General features: G+C 46.8%; 1 long non-coding RNA gene and 1 other non-coding gene across 2 annotated transcripts; both read right to left on the bottom strand.

Annotated features, from left to right (window-relative positions):
* Window positions 1-564: 564 nt before the first annotated feature.
* LOC122691288 lies at window positions 565-6,957 on the bottom strand. The gene is made up of 3 exons (XR_006340380.1): window positions 6,852-6,957; window positions 1,506-1,651; window positions 565-574 (listed from the first exon to the last, which is right to left on the bottom strand). It is a non-coding gene; the product is annotated as an uncharacterized LOC122691288 (long non-coding RNA).
* Window positions 6,958-10,126: 3,169 nt separating this feature from the next.
* Window positions 10,127-10,198, bottom strand: TRNAC-GCA. The gene has a single exon. It is a non-coding gene; the product is annotated as a tRNA-Cys (tRNA).
* Between the last annotated feature and the right edge of the window lie 1,500 nt (window positions 10,199-11,698).

The following is an 11,698-nucleotide window of genomic DNA, read 5'->3' as shown; positions in this document are numbered from 1 at the left end:
ACAGGCAACATAACAAAGGGTGGTTGTTTAACTACTAAGACTCCAGAATTATTTCTTATTCCTCGAATGCAATTGGTTAGGGTACAATTAAAACAATGAATATAATATTGACTATTATTCTTAGTAAGATTTACAGAACCAGCAATAATCATAAATGGATAAGGTACACAAGCCTGAGGATATCTCCAGGTTGCATTCCCAAAAAATCCACCTTTAACCTTTTCTCCAGTCTACATGAAGGATCGGCTTGTTTCAAAAGCGGCCAGCAACTTCCAGACCTCAGTTTGATAAACAAGGGTGCCGCCAAGATTCCAAATTCTCGCTGCAAACTGTCTGTTACTTTCCTTTCCGGGGTTTCTCTCTGAGTCTGGCGACCAGTCCCACAGTGAATGCGTGCTGTTAGGAATAGAATACACCATAGCAGTCTCATTCCAGCAGTTTCCATGGCACCGCTATATGTTTCCCTTTATGCCCCAGGCCACAGAATGGGATATCCTGGGGTCCCATTCCGTTGCATCGCTGTGCATGCCCTGTGAGCTTGGTCACACCAGGAGTATCCACACTCCAGCCAGTGCTGTAATCAGAATACCCAACATCTGTAACAGTGAGACAACCTGAAACATTATGATTTCGGAAAAAGCACATTGGTAATTGTGAAGAAAACCCTGTATAAGAAATACTGGCATAAGGAAGCTGTGGTACATATACACCATGGAATATTACTCAGCCGTTAAAAAGAATTCATTTGAATCAGTCCTAATGAGATGGATGAAACTGGAGCCCATTATACAGAGTGAAGTAAGCCAGAAAGATAAAGAACATTACAGCATACTAACACATATATATGGAATTTAGAAAGATGGTAACGATAACCCTATATACAAAACAGAAAAAGAGACACAGAAATACAGAACAGACTTTTGAACTCTGTGGGAGAAGGTGAGGGTGGGACATTTCAAAAGAACAGCAGGTATACTATCTATGGTGAAACAGATCACCAGCCCAGGTGGGATGCATGAGACAAGTGCTCGGGCCTCGTGCACTGGGAAGACCCAGAGGAATCGGGTGTAGAGGGAGGTGGGAGAGGGGATCGGGATGGGGAATATGTGTAAATCTATGGCTGATTCATATCAATGTATGACTAAACCCACTGAAATGTTGTGAAGTAATTAGCCTCCAACTAATAAAAAAAAAAAAAAAACACTAAATTTAAAATGAGATTTGCCCTAAAAAAAAAAAAAAAAAGAAGAAGAAGAAGAAAAAAAAAGAAATACTGGCATTCTGTGGGAAAATATGCTTATCAGAAAACCCCCCCAAAAATATTGTGTCATTCACATACACAGGAACGGAACTCATTTCCCATCCAACGGGCTGTAAAAGAGGGGGATCAGGAACATACGCCCAGAAGATACTGGCTTCCATGGAACTTATCTGGTTTAAAAGGAGTAGTAATGAAATTAATATACTAGTAGGAGAGGCAGGGGAAGGGTTCGAAGCATTCTCACACGCCATCTGTAATAGTGCCTGTATCTGCTGAGTTGTCGGCAGCAGGACCGTCTCCTGGATTGTGAGCTGTCTCATTCGCTCCACCAGTGATCTCCTCCGCCGTGCGTACCAACCTTTCTGGGAGCCAGCGCGGCGCTTCGGCATTCTGCAGGAAAACACAAACGTGACCTCTCCACCATATTAGAACTGGATCCGGCCCATGCCATCTGCCTTCCGGCGGGTCTTTCCACCTGACTAATGGCCGTGCCTTTTTATTATCATAGTGCCAAAAGCGTTGAGCTGCTGACTTTCCATTTTTATTGAGGCTCAGAAAATTTAAAACAAAGCATGACTAAGAAGATTGTTAGGCGTAATAGCATACAAACTCCCCCTTTTTAATTTTTTCAATTGGTGCTGAAGGGTTTGATGTGCCCGCTCAACAATTCCTTGGCCCTGTGGATTATATGGGATTCCAGTCTTGTGTACGATGCGCAGCTGGGCACAAAAGGTTTGAAAATTGCGGCCATATCCAGGGCCATTGTCTGTTTTGATGCATTTAGGTAGGCCCATAGCAGAAAAACTCCATAAGTAATGCTGAATACAATGTTTACTAGCCTCTCCAGATTGAAGAGTGGCCATGATAAAACCAGAGAAGGTGTCAATAGTAACATGCACATATTTCAATTTTCCAAAATCAGAAATATGTGTAACATCCATTTGCCACAAATCGTTGGGGAGTAAACCCCGAGGATTGACTCCATATGTTGGGAGCACAAAAAATTGTGGACAAGTAGGACAAGCTTTTTCAATTTGACGAGCAGCTTCCCGAGAAATTCCAAATTGTAACTGTAAAGAATTGCTATTCTGATGGTGTATTGCATGAGAGGCCTGTGCTGCAGAGATAGGGGTTAAGGAAGAATAACATACCATACGGGTGGCTTCATCAGCCAGAGCATTCCCGGCCACTAAAGGCCCAGGAAGGGCAGTGTGAGCACGTATGTGCCCAAAAAAGCAAGGATGAGTTCAGGCTCGAATGAGATTCTGAATTTTCAAAAACAAGGTTTGAATAGAGGCCTTTGCAGCTCCAATGAGGGGCACTGTTTCAATGACTGAGAGAACTCTGACAACATAATGACTGTCAGAGTATAAATTAAAACTTTGAGGAACACGTTGCAGAGCCTGGAGTACTGCAAAAAGCTCTACTTCCTGAGCTGATGAATATGAGGTTTGACAATAGTAAGATTCATTTTCGATTACCAAACTGGCTATGCCATTGGAAGATCCATCAGTAAAGACAGCTGTCCCCTTTTTCAAAGGGCATTGCTGCACGACTTTTGGAAAAATAAACTGATGCAGCTGTGCAAATTGTAACAATTTATTAGCAGGATAATGTTGTTTAATCTCCCCTGCATACTGTGCAAGCGCAATTGCCCAATCATCAGAAAATTGAGAGAGCCATAGTTGTTGTTCAGTTGAAAAAGGATTACAAATAAAGTGGGGATCTCTTCCCAAATAGGTCACAGATTCCTGTCTTCCTTTTGCTATTACTTTGGCTACAAGAACACGGTAAGGACTTAACACCCGTAGAAGAGAGACTGATAAATAAATCCACCTTAGAGGATTATCTTGAAACAGGACACCGGTAGGTGAATGTTCTGAGGCAAGGATATAAAGTCCCCAGGGCCTTTCATAGTCACAGTAACTGGAGTGCTGCTGTGATAAAGCAGTTTCCACTTTCTGAAGAGCTTGCTCTCCAGCTTCTGTGAGGCTGTGTGGGGAGGTAGGATTCTTATCCCCCTTTAAGATATCAAAAAGAGGCTTCAATTCGTATGTAGCAAGATGTAGATAGGGTCTAATCCAATTAATGTCCCCGAGCAACTTTTGAAAATCATTAAGTGTTTTCAGATTATCCCTTTGTAATGCAATGGGCTGAACTCCAAATGTTTCCCTTTCTAAAGGAAAGCCAAGATAGGAATAAGGAGGAAAGGTTTGCACCTTTTCTTTGGATATTATTAGCCCTACTGCTTTTAAGGCAGGTTCCATGAAGGCATAAGCTGGTAACAAATACTCTTTATCAATATGCGCTAGCAGTATATCATCCATGTAATGCAGAATATAAGCATCAGAGTATTTTGCCCGAGTTTCCTGCAATGCTGCTGCAACAAACTTCTGGCACCAGGTGGGGCTATTGGCCATACCCTGTGGCAAAACCTTCCAATGATACCTACGCATTGGTTGGGAAAAATTAACAGAAGGAACACTAAAAGCAAATCGAGGGCAATCTTGAGGTGCTAAAGGAACAGTATAAAAGCAGTCTTTTAAATCTAGAATTATTTTGTGGGCATCCCTCGGAATAGCCATGGGAGAAGGCAATCCTGGTTGTAAAGTTCCCATGACTTCCATAGTTTCATTAACCTTTCACAGATCCTGTAAAAGCCTCCATTTCCCAGATTTTTTCTTAATAACAAAAATGGGCGAATTCCAAGGTGAATTAGACTGTTCAATATTTCCCAATTCTAACTGTTCCTGCACCAGTTGTTGGGCGGCGTCAATTTTCTCTTTGGAAAGGGGCCACTGATCAACCCACACAGGCTCCTCAGACTTCCAAGTAATAGGATCTGCGTGAATTACAGGAGGATCAGAGGTCCCGTCTAAAAATACCCAAGTCCACTTCTTTTTGGTAACCTTTTTGTCTGAACAGGCGCAACAGTTCCCTGATTATTTTCTTCCAAGTCCCGAGGTGGGAAGAAGCCCTTGATCTAAAAGCTGATTGCTAACCTGATCACTGGGGCTGTATAGGTATACTCCCATATGAGTCATAACATCTCGTCCCCACAAATTTACAGGGAGGTTTGGGAGGATATAAGGCCTAATGTCCCCTTCATGACCCTCATGGTCAGTTCAATGTAACAGCTCTGTACTTTGTTCAGGGTTATTAGTTTGACCAATTCCTTGCAATGATGATATAGCTATCTGTTTAGGCCATTCTCGGGGCCAGTGTCTCTCGGCAATAACAGAAACATCAGCTCCTGTCTCCAGAATGCCTGTAAACAACTTTCCATTTATTCTTAATGTGAACTCAGGACGATTATTAGTTATTGCCTGGACCCAGTAGGTGTCAGAGGATCCGAAGGCACCTTCCCCTCTCCTGGAAGCCAGTGCTTTTCCAGTCTGCACCGCAGGGACCAGTATCAATTGAGCTATACGCTGTCCGCTAGCTATGGTGGTAATGCATCGCGGGGAATGGGCCATAATTTTGATTTCTCCTGTATAATCAGCATCAATTACTCTAGGAGCTATGAGCAGTCCTTTTATGGTGGAGCTACTACGTCCAAGCAAAAGTCCCACGGTTCCATCAGGCAAAGGGCTGTATACCCCAGTGGGCAGAGCCTGCATTCCCATTTCGGGAGTCAGTACTGTGTAGGAGGAGGAACAGAGGTCCAAGCCTGTGCTCCCTGAGGTGGCTCTGAAAAAGTCTGTGACTCGCCTTCTACCATCTGATTTCCCTGAATTGCCCCGTAACATTGTTTTGGGGCCAGGGGCTGGCCCCTCACCCAGTTTCCCGACTGCGAGGGAAGTGGGTTGCCCTGGACAATTTTGGATTTACAATCTTTTGCCCAATATCTTCCTTTTTTTACACCTAGGGCATAAATTAGGAGTTTTAATATTCCCCGAATTGGCTCGTTGGGGGCAAAAGGCGACACGATGTCCGGGCTGGCCACAAACAAAACAGCCAGCATTTCCTCTACTAGGTAATCCTCGTTTATTTTTCATTTGCTGTTGATATAATACTTCTTTTATACTTTTACCTTGTAAAGCTGCAGCCAGGGTAATACCCTGCATATAGGAAGGTCCGATATCAGCACATATACGAATGTAATCTGATAGAACCCCCTTTTTTCTGTACGGTCTAAGCGCAGCCTGACAGGCAGAATTTGCATTTTCATAGGCTAATTGTTTAGTAAGCACCATTCCAGCCTGCTCATCAGCTATAATCTTACCTACTGCTTCAAGAAGACGAGCCACAAAATCTTGATATGGTTCATCAGGCCCCTGATGAATTTTTGAAAGATCCTCAGTCTTATTACTAGAGCAAGGGAGCTTTTTCCAAGCCTGCTGGGCAGCATTAGAAATTTGAGCATATGCTCCAGGCAAATAGTTCAACTGAACATTGGTATTTTGGTAGGCCCCTTCCCCTACCAACATTTCATATGTAGTATTGATCCCTTGTCGCTGGTTTAGTTCAGCTATATGGCCACATTGTTCTGTAAATTCTGATTTCCATAATAAATAGTCCCCTCCTGATAAGCAAGCTCTTGCAATTTGTTTCCAATCACTAGGTGGCAAATTTTGACCTCCTAGACTCTCTATCATGGTCTGGGTAAAAGGAGCCGTAGGTCCATATTGGGCACAGGCAATTTTAAATTCCTTTTGTTTTTTGAAAGGTAGGGCCTCATAATACCGTTGGTTTTCATGCTCGAATACTGGGAAAGCAGCGGAGAATCCCTGAACAGTTTCTCCAGCTCTTTGGGCCTGTTGCATAGCCTTTTGCAAGGGGGACAAACTGTGTGATTCACGAGTTATATTCAACGAATATTCAGGTTTGGAAATAGGTGGAGGATCTAATCCAGCAATGATTGAGGGTGCATAAGCAGGAGGCACAGTAGGGATTGCACCAGCGCCTTCATCCCTACCTTCCCTTTTTATTTCTTCCTTTATTGTTATTAATAATTTCTGCATGAGTGCCTCCAGACCTTTTGTCGGAGGGGCAGCTGCTGCCTGCACATTCGAATCGTCAGTTACAAGTAATTCCCAATGATCATCCTTATGGTAAGCAGCTGCCTGTTCCTCTAAACTTTCCTCATCCTCTGGAGTCAGCGTTCCCTCATTTTCCTTCAAAGGTTTTGCAGATTCTAATTCAAAGGTTGTGGGTCCTTTCCCTTTAGGAGTAGCATAAACTTTAGGAGTAGCATAAATTGGTTCTTCGGGTGGGAGCATGTGTTTTAATTTACTCCCTTCCTCATGTTCAAAATCAAGGCAGTCTCTTATTAAAGACCATAATGAAAATGTTTCCACAGGAACCTTATTAGGTCCGTGGAGAGTATAATATGTTTGAATCTGTTTCCCTATCTTTTTCCATATCTCTAAACTCATAGTCCCTTCCTGCGGAAACCAGGGACATACTTCCTCAACAAAACTAAGAAAAGTCTGCAATTTCATTTTAGTAACCTGCATTCCCTGATCCTTCAACATTATCTGTAACATATGCACAAACAACTGATGACTATGATCTTGTCCCATGGTTTATACTCTCGACAATACTCCTTCCTGCCCCTCAATATACAAGTACACACACTCTTACTTACCTTAATAGTTTCAACGGGCAGCGGCCGCAAGGAACTTTCGTTGAGCTCCACGCTGTTGGGCGTCACTTGCCAGGCCAGCCGGAAGATTTCAGCGAGCAACACGACGTGTTCCTTTAGGCTAAGAAATAAAGACACAGAACAGATGGGGTCGAGAGGATCGCTGCAGTCAACGATGATTCTTTATTTCTCAGGGTTACATATATACTAAACCAAGAAGAGAGGCATCCCAAAGAAAATTCTTCCCCATGTACATCATCTTTAAGATAACAATAACCAGAGCTCTCTCATGGCGCCAAGGGATAAGAAAAGGCATCCTACTTATCTTCAGGGCAGTCGTGCAAAGCTATCTATCTGCGTCTTGTGTGCACTCAAGGCTTACTAATGTTCTGTTAGGAGTTAACTTGGATTGTAAATTCCAGAGAGGTGGCGGGACAGAGAGCTATGTCTGCGAACAGACCCTTGATAATCAATCAAGGCAGCTCCCAGAGTCAGCTCTTTCAAGCCGCTCCCCGCACATAGTCTTTTGAGACTGACCCCTGTCACTTAAAATAATACATGTGAAATCCACTCATGTTGATGTGTGTACCCGTAGTTCATTCCTTAATTGCTGAACAGTATTCCACTGTGTGTATCACACAGTTTATTTACCTATTCACCAGCTAGATGTTTGGGTTGTCTCCAGCTTTTAGCAATTATAGACACAAATGCCATGAACATTCACATATGGGTTTTGTGTGAACACAACTTTTCATTTCTCTTGGGTAAATACTCAGAACAGGGATTGCTGAGTCTCCTTATTTTACATAACTTTTTGCTAAACATCTTCATGCTTTCATTTCTGTTCAAATTTAGGATACATATCTAGAAATGAATAACAAATACCAGTCCGCAAGACTCCTCAGTCCATTGAATTCTTCAGGCAAGAATACTGGAGTGGGCTGTCATTTCCTTTTCCAGGAGATCTTCCCGACCCAGGGATTGAACCCGGGTCTCCCATATTGCAGGCAGACTCTTTATCACCTGAGCCACCAGGGAACAGAAATAGAAATAGAGTGCACAATAAGTGGACTGCACTTGAAACACCCCCTAACCTTCCCCCACCCCTGTCTGTCAAAAACTTGTCTTCCAAAAAAATTCCCAAGGTCAAGGAAGAAACTGCAAGTGTACTCATCTGTCCCAGGTTGCTGGCTTAGGAAGATGCTGAAGCAGGGGTGTCCCAAGAGGTAGACCCTCCCTTGTGTGGGGTCTTCAACAGGCCTCCGAAAGCCTTGGTGATGATGAGAGAGATTTGTTTCATCTTTTTAAAAAATATCCTTGTGGGATAAACTTAAAACTTAGCAATTCTGTTACAGTCTTCCTAAGAAAAAGTTTTCTTTCTTTACTGATCCGTGAAGTACCAACTGTGATGATCACTGTTCTAATATACCTAATAGTGTTGCTGACACTATGGATATAATTGTGTGACATTGAACTTATTCAATAAAAAGGATGAAGCATCCGCCCTGTGCCCACCACTTTCCAAGGGTTGGGGAGTACAATGAAAATACTACATAAGATGCACAGCTAGTAGGCACATTCTTTAAAAAAGCCTTATACACTTCCACCAATAGCTTATTCTCAACGTCAACACTTGCCAATTAATGACCATGCTGGGTAGAAAGCTCATTAAAAACCCAGGAGCCAGGGTTCCTGGAAGGATATCCCATCTCCCTTGGACAGTCCTCCACCCTCTCTGTCTCTCAGTTTCCTCATCTGCAAAATCATGGACAACTAACTATAATTCATCCCTGGAACCCAAGTCTATTGAGAGATGGGAAATATTACTCCAAGGCCTGGATGAAAGACCAGATTTAAAGAAAAATATGCCATTGCTGCTTTTCAGTCAAACAGACAAATACAATGAAGAAAGGAGTCCCTGGCCCTAAGGGATTTGCCTAGGGGTCTAGTCTGGGAAATTCTTACACATCAGGAGATGGCTCTGAGCTGGATTTTCACAAACAAGAACATCCAGGCAAAGGACAAGCCTGCAGAGCTCTGTGCCCATCGGTCACAAGAGACTGCCTCCCGACGGCCAGCAGCATTTACAAGTGACCTCCTAAGACCTTCACCAAACTACAGGGGCACCTCTGGCTTTTCTGTTTCCCTCACTTTTCAGACTCTTTTCTTTAAAAAAAAAAAAAAGCAAATTTCTTCATACAATGCCACAGTGGAAGGAAAATAGACCTTCAATTTTTAGACCTCAGGTTGCAAAAAAACTTGGAGCTTTTTATTTTAACTAAAGCACCACATAATTAAAAAATTTTACACGTTCTAATTATTCAGGTCCAAAACACCATACTTATTGCACAGGGTCCCTAAGGAAAGGCCCCCTTTCAGCAGGACAGCCACAGATTGCACCACGAAAGTGCAGCAAGGTGCCCTCCTCTTTTCTTTTCTGCCTGGGTGGCCACCAGGTTTTTAAATCCATGCACCCTACTAAGTTTCTAGGGTGCATTTTGTGGACCCTTCCCTTTCCCATCCCAGCAGGTGATTAAGGGCCCACTGGACTGCAAACTGCCGGTAGCAGGGCTGGGCCGGCCAGCCAGACAGAGTAAGGGTTGTGGAGTGCCCAGCAGGTGAAAGAAATCACCAGGCAGGATAAATCCCTTGGAGTTCCTGGGGACTTCGCGACAGGCACTAGGCTGCTTGGAAAAATCACAAGGGTCTGAGCTTTATGCGAAGGGGTAAAGTGGTAAAGGCCTTGACCCCAATGGCAAGGCCTTTCTGCGACCTCCAGGTAAGGGGGCTCCGAGACTATGCCAACAGAGAGGGCAGAATACTTGGTTCCACGCTCCACACTACGCCACCCAGTCCCAGTTCCCTTACCTGTGGTCCGTACCCCTGCCCTCTGCTCACTGGATGCTGATCGAAGGGGATCCAGGAGCCCATGAAATGGGCATTCCCAGTTGCAATGGTCCCTGAGACCTGGGACCCACTGCTTAGGAGCTCAGAGGAGGCAGGCTCCACCCCCGACATTGGCCAGGTGTGCTCCGCCGATACGCCCACTTTCAGGAGAGGCGCACGGGCCTCCCTACTGCCGCCAGGTGAAATCCATCCAGGAGCAAATCCACCCCAACGAGACAATTCAAGCTTTCTCTCAGCTGTGAAGTAAAGTCACTCAGTCGTGTCCGACTCTTTGAGACCCCCATGGACTGTAGCCCACAAAGTTCCTCTGTCCATGGCATTTCACAGGCAAAAATACTGGAGTGGATTGCCAAGTCCTACTCCAGGGGATCTTCCCAAGCCAGGGATCGAACCTGGGTCTCCCGCACTGCAGGCAGACGCTTTCCCACCTGAGCCACCAGGGAAGCCCCTCGCTAGGTACCTGGAAAGGGGGAGGCGGGCGAGGCGCAAGGCACGCCCTGCGGGCCACCGCCCGGCTTTCGACCACCACCACCGCCGCCGCCGCCGCGTCCCCGCCCGCGGGCCTCGACCCTGCCGGGCCCCGACCCTGCCGGGCCCGTGACGCATGGGGGCCCCCAGTGCGCCGGTCGACCGCCGCCCGGAGGTCCCCGCCGACGCCAAAAGACCACCCCCACATCCCCCCGAAACGGGCAGAGCCCTCCCCCACCACCTCCTACACCGGTACAGCCGCTCCCCCCCCACCCCGGACCCCGTCCTCCGCCCTCAACCACCGGGGCCCCCTACCCGCGCCCGCGGGCCAGGCACCCTCCTCCCTCCACCACCAAGGGCAGAGAGGACGGGAAGCGTGGCGCCAAGCGGGCAGGGACACGACAGAGGTGAGAGGGCGAGAGACAAGACAGCCGCGCGAGGCGTGGGGAGGGGTGGCCGGGAGCAAGCCCCGAGGCTCGGAGGGCGTGAGGAGGCGTCTGGCGACCGCGCGTCAGGCCCAGAGCAGCGGACGACGACCGGCTGAGGCAAACAGGTCCAGGGCCAGCGGCGGGACGCGTCGGGCAGGCAAGCGGCCCAGCGACGGGGAGCCGCCAGCCGTCACGCCGCACAGCCCGCAAGACGCGACCGGAGGATCCGTGCTGTGCGGTCTGCGGCTGGGGGGAAGGCAGCCATGGCCGGCGCCGCGGGCAAGGCGCCTGCGGTGGGGTGGGGGCGCGCTGAGCACCTCCCACCACCACCCCCCACCCCACCCCAACCCTCGGACCCAACCTCGAGGGAACTTGGCGGGGAGGTCGGGCGGAAGAGGGACACCGGAGACGCCGCCACCGGGCGCGGGGCAAGGGTGGCGGGGGCGCCCGGCCGAGGATGGAGGGGTGGGCGGGAAGGCGGAGGAGAGCCGTCTCTCCCACCCGACCCGCACTCTGCACGCCGCCCCCACCACAGTCGCCCGCGGGGCCCCTCCTCCCAGACAGCTCTCCCTCACTTACCTTCCAAATCCGGCCAGGTTAATGATCCTTCCCCAGGTTCAACTATGGAAAACGTGTCAGCTGATCTGTCTATAATTCAGGGATAAAACTATGACTACAGAAAGGAAAGATGACCTGACCTAGGATGGCCATGATGTTCTACAGAACCAGAGAAAACTGGTTAAAATAAAAAAAAAAAACAAAAACAAAAAAAACACTTTTTTTCTTGGAAACTGTAAAGCTGGTTCTTTTGCACATCAATTAAAAACAGAGCTTGTTACAAAGGCCTGCCTAGGGCAGAGCTTGAAGTTAACCATTTCCTGAGAAAACAATGCCCACTTTGCCTGAGACCTCAGCCTTGGGCAAATGAGAACTTCAACACCCCCCTCCCCCCAAAAAAGGGGGAGTCAAAGAGATATTTTCAATCTTAGGCGGAAAACTAGAAGACCTCTGTGTGGATTTCTGTATGTCTCAGTGTGAGTCTTCTGT

The sequence above is a fragment of the Cervus elaphus genome, unplaced genomic scaffold (genome assembly GCF_910594005.1).
Source record: "Cervus elaphus unplaced genomic scaffold, mCerEla1.1, whole genome shotgun sequence".
NCBI lineage: Eukaryota > Metazoa > Chordata > Mammalia > Artiodactyla > Cervidae > Cervus > Cervus elaphus.
Note: the sequence above shows the minus strand (reverse complement) of the source record. Positions and strands in the feature narration are given on the sequence as shown.